The sequence below is a fragment of the Coregonus lavaretus genome, assembly GCF_964263955.1.
Source record: "Coregonus lavaretus genome assembly, chromosome: 28".
NCBI lineage: Eukaryota > Metazoa > Chordata > Actinopteri > Salmoniformes > Salmonidae > Coregonus > Coregonus lavaretus.
The window spans coordinates 5,084,932-5,104,269 of NC_140015.1; the positions used below are offsets into that span (position 1 = coordinate 5,084,932).

Sequence of the window (19,338 nt, forward strand, 5' to 3'; positions counted from 1 at the left end):
TTTTTTGTTCTGTGTTGTATAGGCAAACATCTTCAAGGTGTGGTATAATAAAGTAATTTAATTTAACTAAAGACTTTGCCCCTCTGTGGGGAGACATCCTGAAACAAAGAAGAAGTAGGTGAAATAACCATAATAACTGTTCATTGGTGAATGGATGTTAGATAAGCATGACAAACAGAATACATTTTGATACGTTACAGCCTTATTCTAAAATGGTTTCAATTGTTTTTTTCCCTCATCAATCTACACACAAAACCCCATAATGACAAAGCAAAAACTATCGGAACTCAGGATAAGACCCAGATGTAGACAGTTCGAATCAGAGATGTTTATTAAAAAAACAGGGGACAAGCAGATGACAGGTCAAGGGCAGGTAATCCAGGGCAGAATCAGTAAAGTACCGAACGGCAGCCAGGCTCAGGGTCAGGGCAGGCAGAGGTCAGTAATCCAGAGCAGTGTCAGACAGGTACAGAACGGCAGGCAGGCTCAGGGTCAGGGCAGGCAGAGTGGTTAAAACTGGAAAACCTAGAAAAACAGGGGCAAGGGAGAAACAGGAGTACTGGAAAAACACGCTGGTAGGCTTGACGAGACAAGACGAACTGGCAACAGACAAACAGTAAACACAGGCATAAATGCACAGGGGATAATGGGGGGAAATGGGCGACACCTGGAGGGGGGTGGAGACAAGCAAAAGACAGGTGAAATAGATCAGGGTGTGACAAAAACAGGTTTTTAGAAATGTTTGCAAATGTATAAAAAAAATAAAAAAATGAAATAACACATGTACATAAGTATTCAGACCCTTTACTCAGTACTGTGTTGAAGCACCTTTGGCAGCAATTTCAGCCTCGAGTCTTCTTGGGTATGACGCTACAAGCTTGGCGCACATGTATTTGGGGAGTTTCTCCCATTCTTCTCTGCAGATCCTCTCAAGCTCTGTCAGGTTGGATGGGGAGCGTCGCTGCACAGCTATTTTCAGGTCTCTCCAGAGATGTTAGATTGGGTTCAAGTCCGGGCTCTGGCTGGGCCAACAGGACATTCAGAGACTTGTCCCGAAGCCACTCCTGTGTTGTCTTGGCTGTGTGCTTAGGGTCGTTGTCCTTTTGGAAGGTGTACCTTCGCCCCAGTCTGAGGTCCTGAGCGCTCTGGAGCAGGTTTTCATCAAGGATCTCCCTGTACTTTTCTCCATTCATCTTTCCCATGATCCTGACTAGTCTGTCTCCCAGTCCCTGCTGCTGAAAAACATCCACACAGCATGATGCTGCCACCACCATGCTTCACTGTAGGGATGGTATTGGCCAGGTGATGAGCGGTGCCAGGTTTCCTCCAGACGTGATGCTTGGCATTTAGGCATCACACCAGATAATCTTGTTTCTCATGGTCTGAGAGTCCTTTAGGTGCCTTTTGGCAAACTCTAAGCGGACTGTCACGTGCCTTTTACTGAGGAGTGACTTCCATCTGGCCACTCTACCATAAAGGCCTGATTGGTGGAGTGCTGCAGAAATGGTTGTCCTTCTGGAAGGTTCTCACATCTCCACAGAGGAACTCTGGAGCTCTGTCAGAGTGACTATCTGGTTCTTGGTCACCTCCCTGACCATGGCACTTCTCCCCCGATTGCTCAGTTTGGCCATTTTAGAATAAGGCTGTAACATAACAAAATGTGTAAAAAGTGAAGGGGTCTGAATACTTTCCGAATGCACTGTATGTGGTCTAAAAAGGAAGGAAAATACAATCACGAGTATCCACTTTTATAGACAATATACAGTGGGGAGAACAAGTATTTGATACACTGCCGATTTTGCAGGTTTTCCTACTTACAAAGCATGTAGAGTCTGTAATTTTTATCATAGTTACACTTCAACTGTGAGAGACGGAATCTAAAACAAAAATCCAGAAAATCACATTGTATGATTTTTAAGTAATTAATTTGCATTTATTGCATGACATAAATATTTGATACATCAGAAAAGCAGAACTTAATATTTGGTACAGAAACCTTTGTTTGCAATTACAGAGATCATACGTTTCCTGTAGGTCTTGACCAGGTTTGCACACACTGCAGCAGGGATTTTGGCCCACTTCTCCATACAGACCTTCTCCAGATCCTTCAGGTTTCGGGGCTGTCGCTGGGCAATACGGACTTTCAGCTCCCTCCAAAGATGTTCTATTGGGTTCAGGTCTGGAGACTGGCTAGGCCACTCCAGGACCTTGAGATGCTTCTTACGGAGCCACTCCTTAGTTGCCCTGGCTGTGTGTTTCGGGACGTTGTCATGCTGGAAGACCCAGCCACGACCCATCTTCAATGCTCTTACTGAGGGAAGGAGGTTGTTGGCCAAGATCTCGCGATACATGGCCCCATCCATCCTCCCCTCAATACGGTGCAGTTGTCTTGTCCCCTTTGCAGAAAAGCATCCCCAAATAATGATGTTTCCACCTCCATAATTCACGGTTGGGATGGTGTTCTTGGGGTTGTACTCATCCTTCTTCTTCCTCCAAACCTTTTTTTATACTAAAAAGCTATATTTTTGTCTCATCAGACCACATGACCTTCTCCCATTCCTCCTCTGGATCATCCAGATGGTCATTGGCAAACTTCAGACGAGCCTGGACATGCGCTGGCTTGAGCAGGGGGACCTTGCGTGCGCTGCAGGATTTTAATCCATGACGGCGTAGTGTGTTACGAATGGTTTTCTTTGAGACTGTGGTCCCAGCTCTCTTTTGGTCATTGACCAGGTCCTGCCGTGTAGTTCTGGGCTGATCCCTCACCTTCCTCATGATCATTGATGCCACACGAGGTGAGATCTTGCATGGAGCCCCAGACCAAGGGTGATTGACCGTCATCTTGAACTTCTTCCATTTTCTAAAAATTGCACCAACAGTTGTTGCCTTCTCACCAAGCTGTTTGCCTATTGTCCTGTAGCCCATCCCAGCCTTGTGCAGGTCTACAATTTTATCCCTGATGTCCTTACACAGCTCTCTGGTCTTGGCCATTGTGGAGAGGTTGGAGTCTGTTTGTTGAGTGTGTGGACAGGTGTCTTTTATACAGGTAACGAGTTCAAACAGGTGCCGTTAATACAGGTAATGAGTGGAGAACAGGAGGGCTTCTTAAAGAAAAACTAACAGGTCTGTGAGAGCTGGAATTCTTACTGGTTGGTAGGTGATCAAATACTTATGTCATGCAATAAAATGCAAATTAATTACTTAAAAATCATACAATGTGATTTTCTGGATTTCTGTTGTAGATTCCGTCTCTCACAGTTGAAGTGTAACTATGATACAAATTACAGACCTCTACATGCTTTGTAAGTAGGAAAACCTGCAAAATCGGCAGTGTATCAAATACTTGTTCTCCCCACTGTACCAACGCAGCGCAAACAAAACAACCCTCACAATGTCAACTGGAATTACTTGGGTCTGTTACTGAACTTTTTGTTGAAAAAAATATATTTGTATGGGAAGAGACTGTCAATGGCAAACATGGTTACAGACCCAACAACATAATATAGTATCCCCTGCTTGTGAAGAAAATCACATGAGCTAATTATAATACACAAAGTAAGCAAAACAATGAAATCATTCAAACATTGCCTAAAATGATGAATAAGCAATTTAACAATTGAGATGTACAAACTATTGCATAAGGGAACGATGAGCGGATAAGAGGCAAGCCGTAATTTTGTTTAAGACATTAATGAGCAGGTAGTCAATATACCGTAACTATTTGTTCAGCACTTTTGAAATGTACAGCGACAGAATTCAAAACATGGGCCATTCTTACAGTATTCTCCCTGTACACCAAGTCAGAACCGTAGGATAAATAAAGGGGGCATATAAGCAGACAATGAAGGTTCTTACAATATTCGATGATGACATTTCTCTAAAACAGGCTATAGGCTACATGTGCACCACCTAATCAGAACAGTAGCCTAAGTTCTGAGGGGGAGAGGGATCAAATTATTAGGTTGAGACACATGGGCTACTAACAGCTTACTACACAATATACACTTACTATTACTTTCTTAGCTAATAATAATAATAATAATAATAATATGGCATTTAGCAGACGCTTTTATCCAAAGCGACTTACAGTCATGCGTGCACCATAAATCCAGAGCTACAGTATACATATCTCCCTGGCATATTACATCATTTATGCAGCAGCATACAATACATTTTTGGACTCACCTTGTTGTGCTGCGCTCACTTGAACATGAAGGTGGGCAAACTTTGCCATCAAACTTTGTCATCAAAGTCTGGCATTCTCTGGATTTATGGTGCTTTCAAGACAGCTGGGAACTCTGAAAAAAACAAGGTCGAATCATGACGTCAGTGATCTTCAGGTCGGAGCTCTAGAAAGAGGCCCGAGTTCCCAACTTGGAATTCCCAGTTGGATGACCGTTCAAAACGTATTTTTCCAGACTGAGTTCGTTTTTTTACCAAGTTCCCAGTTGTCTTGAACGCACTGAAGTCTGAGATTTCCCAGTTCCGAGTTTCCAGTTGTTTTGAATGCGGCAGAAGTCATGCTGGATTGACAGCAGGGCTGATGTATTCAACCTTTTCTCATGGTGTTGCGTGTGAATGTTTATCCTTTTAAGCTTGGAAAAGAGAGCCTTTCAGACAGATGTTTTAAATCCTTAAACCCAGACTTGGACCACACACCATCTTCACCGAATAGCAGGCAAGGGAAGCAAAATAGTGATTGATTTGCGACGCTCGCAGTTAGCCACTGATCACTTTCAAACCACTCATTGTTGAATTTGTGATTTCCGACTTGTTTATGTCCAATGGACGATGAGCACCGATACGCTTTATCTATAATTTCTCTTCATATGACAAGGATTGAAAATGATTTGCCAGTAGATTGTGGACGAGATTCATGATGATGTCTGCTTGTCTAGTTTGGTAGCTAAGATTGTGAAAGTACTATGTTGACATGATCAATTTATCTGTGGCCAATGACCTTGAGCCTTCTTGGAGAGGCACTTCTAATGTAAATCTATGGCAGCACCCAAGGGGGATTGAACTGCGTAGCTCGCCCTGCAGATTCTGCGGTGACATGGTGTCCAGATGAGTGACAGAACACTGAGCCAATCACGGCACAACTAGAGAAGATTACCAAAGCCTATTCTATCAAAACAAGCTAACTAGTCTTTACTTGATTTGACTGCAGTTGCTCCCTTCCCTGTCATTGACCGTGAGACAACACATGCTAGCAATTCCAAAGTAACCTACTGGTGGTATTTTAAACTGAACATAATTTATGATGTCAAATATAATATACTGATCAAAAATATATAAGCAACATGTTTCATGAGCTGAAATAAAAGATCCCAGAAATGTTTCATACACACAAAAAGCTTATTTCTCTCAAATGTTGTGCACAAATTTGTTAGTGAGCATTTATCCTTTGCCAAGATAATCCATCCAAATCCATCCAAATTTTAGTTTTAGTGTTAGGGACAGAAAGTAGCCGATACGTGGGAGCTAGGAGCAATTTATGTGTTGTATAGTTTTTGTGTAATAGGCAATGGTATTCAAAATTATATTTCTGAAAACGGTTTTGAGAAGGATAATTAGAAAAATACTATTTTATTGAGTAAATGTAATTAAGGTTATTTGATGTAAAAATCGAAATGTACAGATTTTAAAGTTTCATGTTTTTATTGTCACTTGCACTAGTACATTGAAATGTCTTTCTTGCTTGCTATTTCCCAACAATGTAGTTATCAATATCAGTAGTACTATAAAACATTTATATAAAAAAGTCAAGTAGAACAAAAACGCAATACAAGTAAGAAGACCGCGAGAAAGTAAGTAAATTCAGTTCCAGGGTCAGTGCCAATACCATATTTACAATGTGCAGGGATACTGGGATACTGGAGTGGTAGGGTTAGATATGTATACGGGTAAGGTGACTAGGCATCAGGATATATGATAAACAGAGTAGCAGCAGCGTACAGTGAGGGAAAAAATGATTTGATCCCCTGCTGATTTTGTACGTTTACCCACTGACAAAGACATGATCAGTCTATCATTTTAATGGTAGGTTTATTTGAACAGTGAGAGACAGAATAACAACAAAGTTATGTTATAAATTGATTTGCATCAGAAAGATTTCTGGCTCCCAGGTGTTTTTTATACAGGTAACGAGCTGAGATTAGGAGCACACTCTTAAAGGGACTGCTCCTAATCTCAGTTTGTTACCTGTATAAAAGACACCTGTCCACAGAAGCAATCAATCAATCAGATTCCAAACTCTCCACCATGGCCAAGACCAAAGAGCTCTCCAATGATGTCAGGGACAAGATTGTAGACCTAAACAAGGCTGGAATGGGCTACAAGACCATCGCCAAGCAGCTTGGTGAGAAGGTGACAACAGTGCGATTATTCGCAAATGGAAGAAACACAAAATAACTGTCAATCTCCCTCGGCCTGGGGCTCCATGCAAGATCTCACCTCGTGGAGTTGCAATGCTCATGAGAACGGTGAGGAATCAGCCCAGAACTACACGGGAGGATCTTGTCAATGATCTCAAGGCAGCTGGGACCATAGTCACCAAGAAAACAATTGGTAACACACTACGCCGTGAAGGACTGAAGTCCTGCAGCGCCCGCAAGATCCCCCTGCTCAAGAAAGCACATATACAGGCCCGTCTGAAGTTTGCCAATGAACATCTGAATGAATCAGAGGAGAACTGGGTGAAAAAAATCAAGCTCTTTGGCATCAACTCAACTCGCTGTGATTGGAGGAGGAGGAATGCTGCCTATGACCCCAAGAACACCATCCCCACCGTCAAACATGGAGGTGGAAACATTATGCTTTGGGGGTGTTTTTCTGCTAAGGGGACAGGACAACTTCACCGCATCAAAGGGACGATGGACGGGGCCATGTACCGTCAAATCTTGCGTGAGAACCTCCTTCCCTCAGCCAGGGCATTGAAAATGGGTCGTGGATGGGTATTCCAGCATGACAATGACCCAAAACACACGGCCAAGGCAACAAAGGAGTGGCTCAAGAAGAAGCACATTAAGGTTCTGGAGTGGCCTAGCCAGTCTCCAGACCTTAATCCCATAGAAAATCTGTGGAGGGAGCTGAAGGTTCGAGTTGCCAAACGTCAGCCTCAAAACCTTAATGACTTGGAGAATATCTGCAAAGAGGAGTGGGACAAAATCCCTCCTGAGATGTGTGCAAACCTGGTGGCCAACTACAAGAAACGTCTGACCTCTGTGATTGCCAAGAAGGGTTTTGCCACCAAGTACTAAGTCATGTTTTGCAGAGGAGTCAAATACTTATTTCCCTCATTAAAATGCAAATCAATTTATAACATTTTTGACATGCTGTTATGATGAGTTTCTCGGGTATCAAAGAATCAAGGATGCAAGGATATACTTAGACACTTTGTAGACAGTTAATGCAAATGTTCAATGATCGGTACCGGGTTCGCTACAACAATGATCAGAGTTTTGCCCTTGATGTTACGAACTAACTTGAACAAAGAAGACACTCTACCTTATATACCCTCTATTACCCTCTTCCTGGCATACATCTGGCAAGTCTCCATGGGCACTCCCTGTCTTTGATGTTCATCACTCTTTACCCCAAGTCACTATCCTGCCCATCACTCATGCTATCCTAAACATCAGTAATCTCATTTGACATAATGGAATGTAGACTTTCTGTCTCCTAACCACTTATCTAGTAACTCTAACCTATTCCCCACGATACTATGACAGGACATCATTATACCATAAAACATCATATCAATCAAAAAAAAATCTTATCTTGTGGTAAGTAAGATCACTTAACCCCCATAAGTTCATATATAACTTACATATAATACATTATTCTCCAATCAGTAGTACATATATCTCTGACTAGATCCTAAACTATGCTGGATAACTGAGAATTGACCACTTCAACCTTTCCTACCTGAATCCAACTTGATTCTCCATATATTTAATCAACAAAGGTATAAATTACTTTTTCACACAGGGGAATTGGGTGTTGCATAACTATAATAAAAATTTTGAAATAAGTATCTTTAAATATTTTTATTTTTTTACTAAGGTTCCCTTTATCTAATAGTAGGTTTTGGTTGAAGATCTGATAACATTCGGTATAAAATACGCGAAAATAGAGAAAATCTGAAAGGGGGAAAATACTTTTTCACGGCACTGTAGAAGCAACAGTCATTTTTCATACTTTGGTCATCAGACTTTGATCTGGTTTCTTTAAAAAAGCACAAGATTTCATGAAACACATGATTGTGACTGTTCATGACCTTTAATGTTGCCCAAACTCAAGATAGAAAGGATATAGGCTAATGCCCAATGTAAACATCCACACACCACTCCCTCCTTATCAGGATTTTTTCAGACCCTTCAACCACTCCTCCCAAAAATATACATTTATTTAGGTCTAGCCCTACTTTAATGATCAATATTTACCCAAAATTAATTACATTGTATAGAAGATAAAAGTGACTCCAAACTTCTGTTAGTTTTATTGACAAGTCATGACTTGTTTCATGACATTAAGTAAAATATGTATTTGCGTGTTATTAAAAAAAGTGATGCCTCATCATCATATTTTGTCATATAGCAGTGGTTGATTTTAGTTGATAAATAAATGTACTATACATGACTTTTACATTATTACAATTATATCAATTAAAAAAAGAGAGAAATTACAAAAACGTGAAGTTATAAAATCAACAATATAGTAACCTAAACATTATACTGAAACATTGCATTACAATACACTATCAATATTTAACTGTCAAATTATTCAGATCAGTGATGTGGTGCTAACCATTGCCTGGCTTGGATCAGAAAAATAGGCCTAGAGAACACAATTTCAACAAGAAAATGTGCAATGTATTCACGGAGGCCCAATTCTCAAGGGATGGCAGCAGTGTATAGTGGGGGCAGGGGGTTCTGTTGAAACCCTGTACCCATACCGTCTCCCTCAGGACCCTTTGGGTAGATCACAGTCTGTAGAAACAACACAGTACATCATTGGACATATATGACCTTACCTATGGTTATGTCCCAAATGGAACCCTATTCTCTACTTTTGACCAAAGTCCACACCCTATACCCTATATAGTGTACTGGGCCAAAGTAGTGCACTATATAGGGATTAGGATGCCATTTGGGTTGCATCCTATGATAGACATTCTACAATAAAGAGATGTTAACAAAAACATTACAGTACACTCAGTATCTACAATTTAAACTGATTACTTACTGGGTTGAGCCTGTAGAGTGCCAATATTGTATGATCATCACATCCTTGCAAGGTTATTATATCGTTTTTAAGGTTTTAAGATATCTATTTGTTTTTCGAAGTTGATTTTGAATTCAGTTTAGTTTCAGTTAGTTGTCAGACCTTTATTGTTCGTTTTTATTTAGTTTAAGTTGTATACAATGTGATGTCACGAGAGGCTGTGTCCTGGAGGGACGTTACATCCCCCTGAGGTGGCTGCAAACCCAGACAGCTATGGCTCCATCTGCTGGTATGGTCGGGAACTCCACCCCTCTATGGCCAATCTTCCCACGCAGCTGAAACAAATGAGGAGCTGATGAGCTGAAGGTTTTTGGAAGGGAAGAGACACACTGAGGGAGTGTGTGTGGGGGTGAAGAAACACAGTCTCCAACCTGGGCTCTCTGGAGGACAAGAGTGCTGCACGTCCACTTCCATGAGGAATATAAGGATTTGGAGATACTTACCTTTGGGAAATACTCACCTTTGGATATATGCACCTGTGGAAATACGTGAGAGACATTTGGAAGGACTTTTTGCTGGGTTGGCCACTAGCTGCAACGTGGACTACAGTAAGGCTGGGGAAAAGTTATCTGAGCGAGTGAGAATTATGATTTTGGATGTGGAAGAGACATCCCTGAACTGTTAACCCTTAAAGAGCCACAAGAGAACAGAATTTTGTTATATTTTCGTTAATTTCCCAAGACCTATAATAAAATCCTTGTTTTGTTTGAACCTTGTCTCCTTGCACTACTTGAGCAATCCCGCTGAAAGCTGTGTAGCCTCTCGTGACATCACAGATGGTGGAGAATACGGGCAAGCTCAAGCGTTAATAGTGCATGTCAGAGGAGGATACCGAAGGTTTGATCACCCAGTTTTCCAATTTGGCTGTAGGCTCCCCGCCGACTGAAATGGAGGACATATTGAAAGCCCTTGTTGCTGGCCAGCAAGCCCAGATGCAAGCAAACGTGGCTCTCTTGGAGGAGCAAAAGAAAGCCAACCTTCTGAAGGCAGAGGAATTGCAGTTGCAGAGACAGAGGGTTGTCCAAAATACCCGCCCAATAAAGGCAAGTGACTTTATATCTAAGATGGGAGCTACCGATGACATTGAGGCATACCTGCATGCATTTGAGGCCACGGCCACTAGGGAAGCCTGGCCCAAGCAACAGTGGGTTGGTCTGTTAGCCCCCTTTCTAACCGGGGAATCGCTGAATGCTGTCCGGGACCTGGGCCCTGACCAGGTTACTGACTATGATGCCCTGAAGTCTGAGATCCTCAGCAGATATGGACTCACAAAGTTTGGTATGGCCCAGCGCTTTCACAGCTGGACCTTCCAACCAGACCAACCTCCTCGGGCGCAGATGCATGAACTTGTCCGAATCGCAAGGAAATGGCTGGATCCGCAGAGGAATACAGCAGCGGCGGTGGTGGAGGCCGTTGTGGTGGATCGTTACCTACGCGCCCTGCCTTATGAGGCAAAACGGTTCATCAGTCAACAGGCCTTGACCACGGCTGATCTGACCGTGGAAGCTGTGGAAAAGTACCAGGCCACAGCGGAGATGCTGAATGCTTCCCGAAAAGACCCCAGGAGTGCGGCCCCACCACAAATGGGAAGAACCCGTCCAAAGGACCCCAAGGTCTCGAACCCAGCCACGTCAGGACTTATCCCGGCTCCAGGGGGAGCCAGAAACCAGGCGGGTCCAAGAAGAGTACACCAGGAGGGGGAAACTCGACAGTGTTACCGGTGTGGGGAGATGGGACATATCTCCTGGCAGTGTGGGAAACCAGCCGATGAACCTATGCCCACTGCGGAGTCCTCCAGCTCAGCACCCACACACCGTGTTGCCTCGCTCTTGGGAGTCGTAGATGGCGGCCCAGATCGACCCCCCACCTGCCCGGTAACTGTGAATCACCATGATGTGGAGGCCTTACTGGATTCTGGTAGCCGGGCCACCCTGGTGCGTAAGGATTTGGTGGGCCCAACGTGTCTGACCCCGGGGAAAGTCCTCCCAGTTTCCTGTGTCCATGGGGACACCAGAGAATACCCCATTACTGAACTTACAATGACCAGCACACGGGGAACCATACACACGACGGCGGGGGTGGTTGATTCCCTCCCCGTCCCTGTCCTAATTGGACGAGACTGCCCAGCCTTTTACCCACTCTGGAGAGAGTCTCAGGAGAGGATAACCCGAGTACCTCGGAAACGGAGAGGCAAGACTCATCCTGGGAAGGCTCCGGTGCAATCCTCCGAGTTACTCACTCCCGCCCGGGCTCTGATAGGGATGGCAGGTGCCCAGACCGACACCGAGACTGGTCCGGATACGGGAGAAGAGAACGCAGCCCAGGAAAGTGCTCCGTTCTCCAGTGAAGAAGACGTCCCAGGCACCCAAGAGCTTCCCCCTCTCACAGGCCAGTATGGTACGGCTCAATTACAAGATCCTACTCTTGCAAATGCCTTAAGAAATGTGCAGGTATTAGAAGGTGTAGTGTTAGGTGATAAGACAAACCCTACTTACCCCCATTTCGCAGTAAACCGGGGGTTAGTATATCAGATAGTCAAGAAAAATGATGAAGTGCATGAACAGCTCCTCGTGCCACAGCCCTATCGGGCCACAGTACTCAACCTAGCACACACACACCCGCTAGGGGCCCACTTGGGGGTAGAGAAGACTAAGGAAAGAATCATGCAACGTTTCTTTTGGCCAGGAGTACACAAAGAGATAGAGAACTACTGCCGTAGTTGCCCTGAGTGTCAGCAGGTTGCGCCAAAGCCCACATATAGAAACCCGCTCATTCCCTTGCCCATTATCGAAACTCCTTTTGAGAGGATTGGATTAGACATAGTCGGGCCCTTACCGAAAAGTTCCAGGGGACATCAATACATTCTGGTCATTCTGGACTATGCATCCCGGTACCCGGAGGCCATTCCGCTGAGGAAGGCTACATCCAGACAAATCGCCAAGGAGCTGTTCCGTCTCTCAACTAGTCTGGGAATCCCAAAAGAGATATTGACGGACCAAGGGACTCCATTCATGTCCAGGGTGATGAAAGAACTCTGTGCTTTACTGAAAATCAAACAGCTGAGAACCTCGGTCTACCACCCCCAGACAGATGGCCTAGTCGAACGTTTTAACAAAACACTAAAATCCATGCTGCGGAAAGCGGTAGGGGAAGATGGGCGCAACTGGGATCAGCTGTTACCATACATATTATTTGCGGTGAGAGAGGTACCTCAGTCTTCTACTGGTTTTTCACCCTTTGAGCTCTTGCTTTCCTACAGACCCAGAGGACTGCTCGACATCGCCAAGGAGGCCTGGGAGGAGCAGCCATGCCAACAGCGGACACTGATCGACCATGTCGGGGCTATGAGGGAGAGAATGAAGGCCATCTATCCCATGATGCGGGAACACCTGGAGGCCAGTCAGCGGCAACAGCAAGCCTCCTACAACAGATCTGCTCAACCCAGGGAGTTTAAGCCGGGGGACAGAGTGCTGGTCCTGGTGCCAACCGTTGAGTGTAAATTCCTGGCAACCTGGCAAGGACCATATGAGGTCATTGAACGCATGGGAGAAGTAAACTACAAGGTGAGGCAACCAGATAAAAGAAAAACCGAGCAGATTTATCATGTTAACCTTTTAAAGAAGTGGCACGCCAGAGAGGCGATGTTCAGCTGTCTACCCCCCACAGAGACCAAGGAACCGGCGCGAGAAGAGGTTCAGCTGGGTCCAAATCTGTCCCCACATCAACGACAGATGGCCCTGGAACTCGTGGAGCAGAACCAGGATGTCTTCTCCTCCCTTCCCGGTCACACAGAGGTGGTCCAACATGAGATCCGCACCATGCCTGGCCGAACGGTAAACCAGCGCCCGTACCGCGTGCCAGAGGCTCGTAAAGTGGTTATACAGAAGGAGGTAAGGAAGATGCGGGAGTTGGGAGTAATCGAAGAGTCCCACAGTGCCTGGGCAAGTCCCATCGTACTAGTTCCCAAGCCAGACGGTTCAGTACGATTTTGTAATGACTATCGAAAGTTGAATGAAGTGTCTGAATTTGATGCATACCCAATGCCTCGTGTCGATGATTTAATAGACTCCTTGGGGCATGCTCGTTTCCTAACCACTCTTGATCTCACAAAAGGCTACTGGCAGGTGCCCCTGACCCCGGCGTCCAAGGAGAAGACAGCCTTTGCCACCCCGGAGGGGCTCTACCAGTATACCCGACTTCCGTTTGGTCTCCACGGGGCACCTGCCACGTTCCAACGCCTGATGGATCGAGTCCTTGCGCCCCACAAGAGGTACGCAGCGGCTTATTTGGATGATGTTGTTATACAAAGTCCGGATTGGGCCAGCCACATACCCCGGGTACAAGCGGTGCTGGATTCGCTCAGGGAAGCAGGGCTCACGGCAAACCCGAAGAAGTGCAAGCTGGCCTTCAGTGAGACAAACTACCTGGGGTACACCATTGGGCGGGGGTTGGTCAAACCACAGGAAGCCAAACTGCGGGCCATACAGGACTGGCCGCAGCCCATCACCAAGAAGCAAGTAAGGTCATTTTTGGGCCTCGCTGGCCACTATAGACGCTTTATTGCAGATTTTGCTACCATAGCTGCACCGTTGACGGAGCTGACGACCAAACGCCACTCACGAATGGTGAAGTGGAACCCTGCGGCGGAGGCGGCTTTCCTCAACCTGAAGCGAGCACTCTGCTCCAGTCCGATCCTGGTGGCACCAGACTTCAAGAAGGAATTCATTGTCCAAGCGGATGCTTCGGAGGTGGGTCTGGGTGCTGTCCTCACCCAGGCACATGACGGTGAAGAACATCCCATTCTCTACCTAAGCAGAAAGTTACTTCCAAGAGAGAAGAACTATTCAACGGTGGAGAAAGAATGTCTGGCTGTAGTCTGGGCCCTGGAGTCCCTTCGGTTCTATCTCCTGGGCCGACGTTTCATGGTGGTATCGGATCACGCCCCTCTGCAGTGGATGGCCAAGAACAAGGAATCAAACAGTAGAGTAACCAGATGGTTTTTGAGCTTGCAACCGTTTAACTTTTCTGTTGTCCACAGGGCTGGCAAGCACCACGGCAATGCGGACGCCCTCTCCCGGCGTGATGCCTTCTTCGCTGCCTTTACCCCGACGAGGACGTCGGTCCCAAGGAGGGGGATGTGTGATGTCACGAGAGGCTGTGTCCTGGAGGGACGTTACATCCCCCTGAGGTGGCTGCAAACCCAGACAGCTATGGCTCCATCTGCTGGTATGGTCGGGAACTCCACCCCTCTATGGCCAATCTTCCCACGCAGCTGAAACAAATGAGGAGCTGATGAGCTGAAGGTTTTTGGAAGGGAAGAGACACACTGAGGGAGTGTGTGTGGGGGTGAAGAAACACAGTCTCCAACCTGGGCTCTCTGGAGGACAAGAGTGCTGCACGTCCACTTCCATGAGGAATATAAGGATTTGGAGATACTTACCTTTGGGAAATACTCACCTTTGGATATATGCACCTGTGGAAATACGTGAGAGACATTTGGAAGGACTTTTTGCTGGGTTGGCCACTAGCTGCAACGTGGACTACAGTAAGGCTGGGGAAAAGTTATCTGAGCGAGTGAGAATTATGATTTTGGATGTGGAAGAGACATCCCTGAACTGTTAACCCTTAAAGAGCCACAAGAGAACAGAATTTTGTTATATTTTCGTTAATTTCCCAAGACCTATAATAAAATCCTTGTTTTGTTTGAACCTTGTCTCCTTGCACTACTTGAGCAATCCCGCTGAAAGCTGTGTAGCCTCTCGTGACATCACAACAAATATTTATGTTTCGTTTTTATATTATTTCGTTTTAGTTTTAGTGTTGGGGACAGAATCAAATCAAATTTGATTTGTTACATGCTTCGTAAACAACAGGTGTAGACTAACAGTGAAATGCTTATTTACCGGTCCTTCCCAACAATGCAGAGAGAAAAATAGAAAAATAATAAAACAAGGAATACACAATGAGTAACGATAACATGGCTATATACACGGGGTACCAGTACCGAGTCGATGTGCAGGGGTACGAGGTAATTGAGGTAGATATGTGCATATAGGTAGGGGTAAAGTGACTAGGCAACAGGATAGATAATAAGAAGTAGCAGCAGCGCATGTGATGAGTCAAAAGAGTTAGTGCAAAAGGGGGTCAATGGAGATAGTACAGGTATCTATTTGGTTAACTATTTAGCAGTCTTATGGCTTGGTGGTTGAAGCTGTTCAGGGTCCTGTTGGTTCCAGACTTGGTGCATCGGTACCGCTTGCTGTGCGGTAACAGAGAGAACAGTTTATGACTTGGGTGGCTGCAGTCTGAATATGTTTAGGGCCTTCTTCTACCACCGCCTGGTATAGAGGTCCTGGATGGCAGGGAGCTTGGCCCCAGTGATGTACTGGGCCGAACGCACTACCCTCTGTAGCGCCTTGCGGTTGGATGCCAAGCAGTTGCCATACCAAACGGTGATGCAACCAGTCAAGATGCTCTCAATGATGCAGCTGTATAACTTTTTGAGGATCTGAGGGGCCATGCCGAATCTTTTCAGCCTCCTGAGGAGGAAGAGGCATTGTCGTGCCCTGTAGGGGGTCCAGATTTGAGTTGTATCAGCTTGAAAATTCTGAGTAACACCCCCACTAAGCCTTCCCAGTGTGCCTTGCCTTTTTGAGTGAATTGTAGAGTTACCACCTATGACTGTATTTGTTAGTGACAGAGACATGGTTGTTGAATTCATTCATTTTCACTCCTGTGGTCTTCACCAAGTGAGTTCCTAGGCAAATGTTATCATTATAAATAACTTCATCAAAACACAAGTCTTATAAGGCCTTATTTTGAGGACTAGCTTTACCCTATTTCAGTGGCCTGAAACACATGGTTTACAGGCCACATCAGGCCTGCAAGTAAGGTTGCAAAATTCCAGTAACTTTCCCAAAATTCCCAGATCCTGGTTGAAGGATTTCCAGGAATCTTACAACCGAGATTTCTAGAAAACCTGGGAAATTTACCAGAATTTTGCAACCCTACCTGCTAGTCACATTATGCTGGCTTGCAATGTGTTGTGTAATTCTTAGTGGAATCCAGCCAGAGTTACGTATTCCACCAGTTTAATGTTTTAATCACCCACAACCTGAATTCATAACGACTACCAGGGTTAGGAACAGTGTAAGGTGGTAACCTAAGCCATTTAATAAACTGGAACAACCATTTCAGTAACTGGAGAAAAAAATCGAACTAAATGAGTTTAGAAACATTTATGTTATTTATCTTTGAGTAGCATAAGATTAATCAATCAATCACTCAATGTATTAAAAACAATTCCAAAAAAAATCTACCTGCAGTACAGCTTGCTGGGAAAAAAAGTTCATAACTTAAAAAAATTGAGTTGATGTGACTGCTCATTTAGTTTTGAGTCAGTACCACATCAATATTTTAATAATAATTACTTTTCATTGACTTTAAGTTCAACTTACTAGAAGTATTTTAGTTGAAAATGCTTTGGGGTTTACAGTGAAGCTTTTAACCAAGGGGTTTGCTCAGGAAGTGCAATGCAAAACATCTCAGTGGGAATCTGTGTTAAAGCGGCGCAGAGTAAGTGTGTCTTTTGTATTTGTAAAATCATTTTGGGGTGATATGAAAGTAGAATTCGAGGTTTCCAAAACCGTATTGCACGCAGTGATTATTAACGATTAGACAGAGTATCTGGAGAGTTTAACACGTTGGCCCTGCTGTGGTTAATTGTTCAAATGAGAACCCTATGGCTGTATGGGCTTGGATTCTCAAGAGCTAAGGTTAGGTTAGGTTAACATTATAAAGTCGCAAACGCCAAAAATCACCAGGAGCTAATCGTTCAGTTGAAAATGGGTCCGTTTGAGTAACTTTGATTAGCAGATGGTGCCGTTTGACTGTTGTTAAGGTGATGAGAAAGTGTTCTATCCAATGATGTATATAAACCCTGGATTTCTGGTGCTATGTATTGGCCATTGAGAGCTTTGAAGCCACCGGTCAGCCATATTGGCACTCCCCAGTAGGAGCAGCCATCCATAGGAATGAATGGAATTCTACAGTATTTCAATTAAATGTTTCAAGGACAAAATTACATGTATTTTTGTTGTTGTAGTGGGGACAGTAACATTAGTACTCTCTAAAAAAAATACTTTAAGGAAAATGTTTTGATATATTTTCAAATATTTATGTTTAGCTCACATAATATTATTTGAAAGTATGCATTACGGTATCTGTAATAGAATAAACGTGTCAAAAACGAATGTAGACATTAATAAATGCATTTCTATAGCTTCCAAAATATGTTTTACATTGGAGCAGGAGTGCCAAGATGGCTGTCCAGTGGCTTCAATACAGTGTCCCCTGTCAGTCATTTAGGGTTTATACACATCATTGGTTCTATCGGGTCCAACTACGTCAACGATTTTTAATTGGCTGATACTGAATTTCAACCAGATATAATCACGGCCACCTGGTGAGTTTAGCATAGGGCTAAATGTACCAGGTTATGTGATGGGAACAGCTAATATGTAGCCTTTGATCACGTGCAACTACATCAACAATTTTAATTGACCGATGCTTAAACTTAAACTTTTTCTACTGTTCGCAAGTACGGTCCCACAGAATTTCAGACAGTGACCAATATTTTGTTGATTGCACAATTTTTTAATTAAAGTTTTTGCAGTGGAATTTTAAAAAATTACTCCAGAAACTCAGTTGCTAGGACACTGGTGAGATATTTTTAATTTGAATTGTAGATAATGAGCAGCCTATTTTATATGGCAACCCTGCAATTCAACCTCCAAAGATGTCATACCTTGTAGTTGTTCTGAGGAGGGAAAGGTGCGTTGCTTGGAGTCATGCTGCCATGAGGTACCGGTATTTGATTCCCAATGATGAACACTTGCTAAAAGACAGACATGTACATTTTAAGTCAATTTATAGAAATTGCTTATCAAATATACAGGTGTCATGACTGCTCAGTGCTCTTACAGTTGCCAGAACATACTCTATATATACAAAAGTATGTGGACACCCCTTCAAATTAGTGGATTCAGCTATTTCAGCCACACCCATTGCTGACAGGTGTATAAAATCTAGCACACAGCCATGCAATCTCCATAGACACACATTGGCAGTAGAATGGCCTTACTGAAGAGCTCAGTGACTTTCAACGTGGCACCGTCATAGGATGCCACCTTTCCAACAAGTCAGTTAGTCAAATTTCTGCACTGCAAGAGCTGCCCCGGTCAACTGTAAGTGCTGCTATTGTGAATTACACAACGGGTGGGTCTAAACTTGAATGCTGATTGGTTAAAACCACATTCCAGCCGGTGTCTATTCCACAAGTTACCACCGGCTAAATCTATGACGTTAAAATGCCTATTTACTCTGTTCCATCTGACTATGCAATCCACTGTCTCATCAACCCAGCCAGGCAATTTATAAACTTCCTCTCCACTATAAAAAGCATCTAGACATGATCTCACATTTGTTTTAGACTAACATTTAGTTTTCAACAGCAGAGATTTGTGTAAACCTTGCTGTCTGTCTCATTGTTTCAACATTCAAATTCGATCACCAGCTGTCACATAGTAATGAATGTGTCGGGAGTCGGGATGAAACAGACAGGCAGGAAGCTTTTCTCAGCCAGTCGAAATCATGAATCAGCATACATTTTATGGATCTATACAAAGAAATATCAATAGAAAACAGGTCAAACGAAATGAAGTGCAGCTAGTTTGCAGTCTTTCCAGATTCAGTTTGAAGTGATTGTGTTACCTGTGTTGTTGGCTAGCTCCTCTGAACAACAGTGTCCTGATGAGAGAGCACATTTTCTATGCCAGGTGAAATCGCGCATCGTTAACTAATTGTTATGGATGTATCCAAATAAATGTCACTAGAAAACAGCTTAAACAAATGCAAATGCAGCTACTTAGTTATTCTGGCTGCACAGCTTGACGTGACTGTAAGTTAGCTGTAGTTGGCTAGCTAGCAAGTAAGGGATAAGAATGTTGCCAGCTGGGTCGCGTCCATAGATACTGAACAAAAAGACTTAAC

At 44.0% G+C, this 19,338-nt stretch overlaps 1 long non-coding RNA gene across 1 annotated transcript; it reads right to left on the reverse strand.

Annotated features, from left to right (window-relative positions):
* Positions 1–8,560: 8,560 nt before the first annotated feature.
* On the reverse strand, positions 8,561–18,253 carry LOC311103788. The gene is made up of 2 exons (XR_014610120.1): positions 18,095–18,253; positions 8,561–8,993 (listed from the first exon to the last, which is right to left on the reverse strand). It is a non-coding gene; the product is annotated as an uncharacterized lncRNA (long non-coding RNA).
* Positions 18,254–19,338: the final 1,085 nt, after the last annotated feature.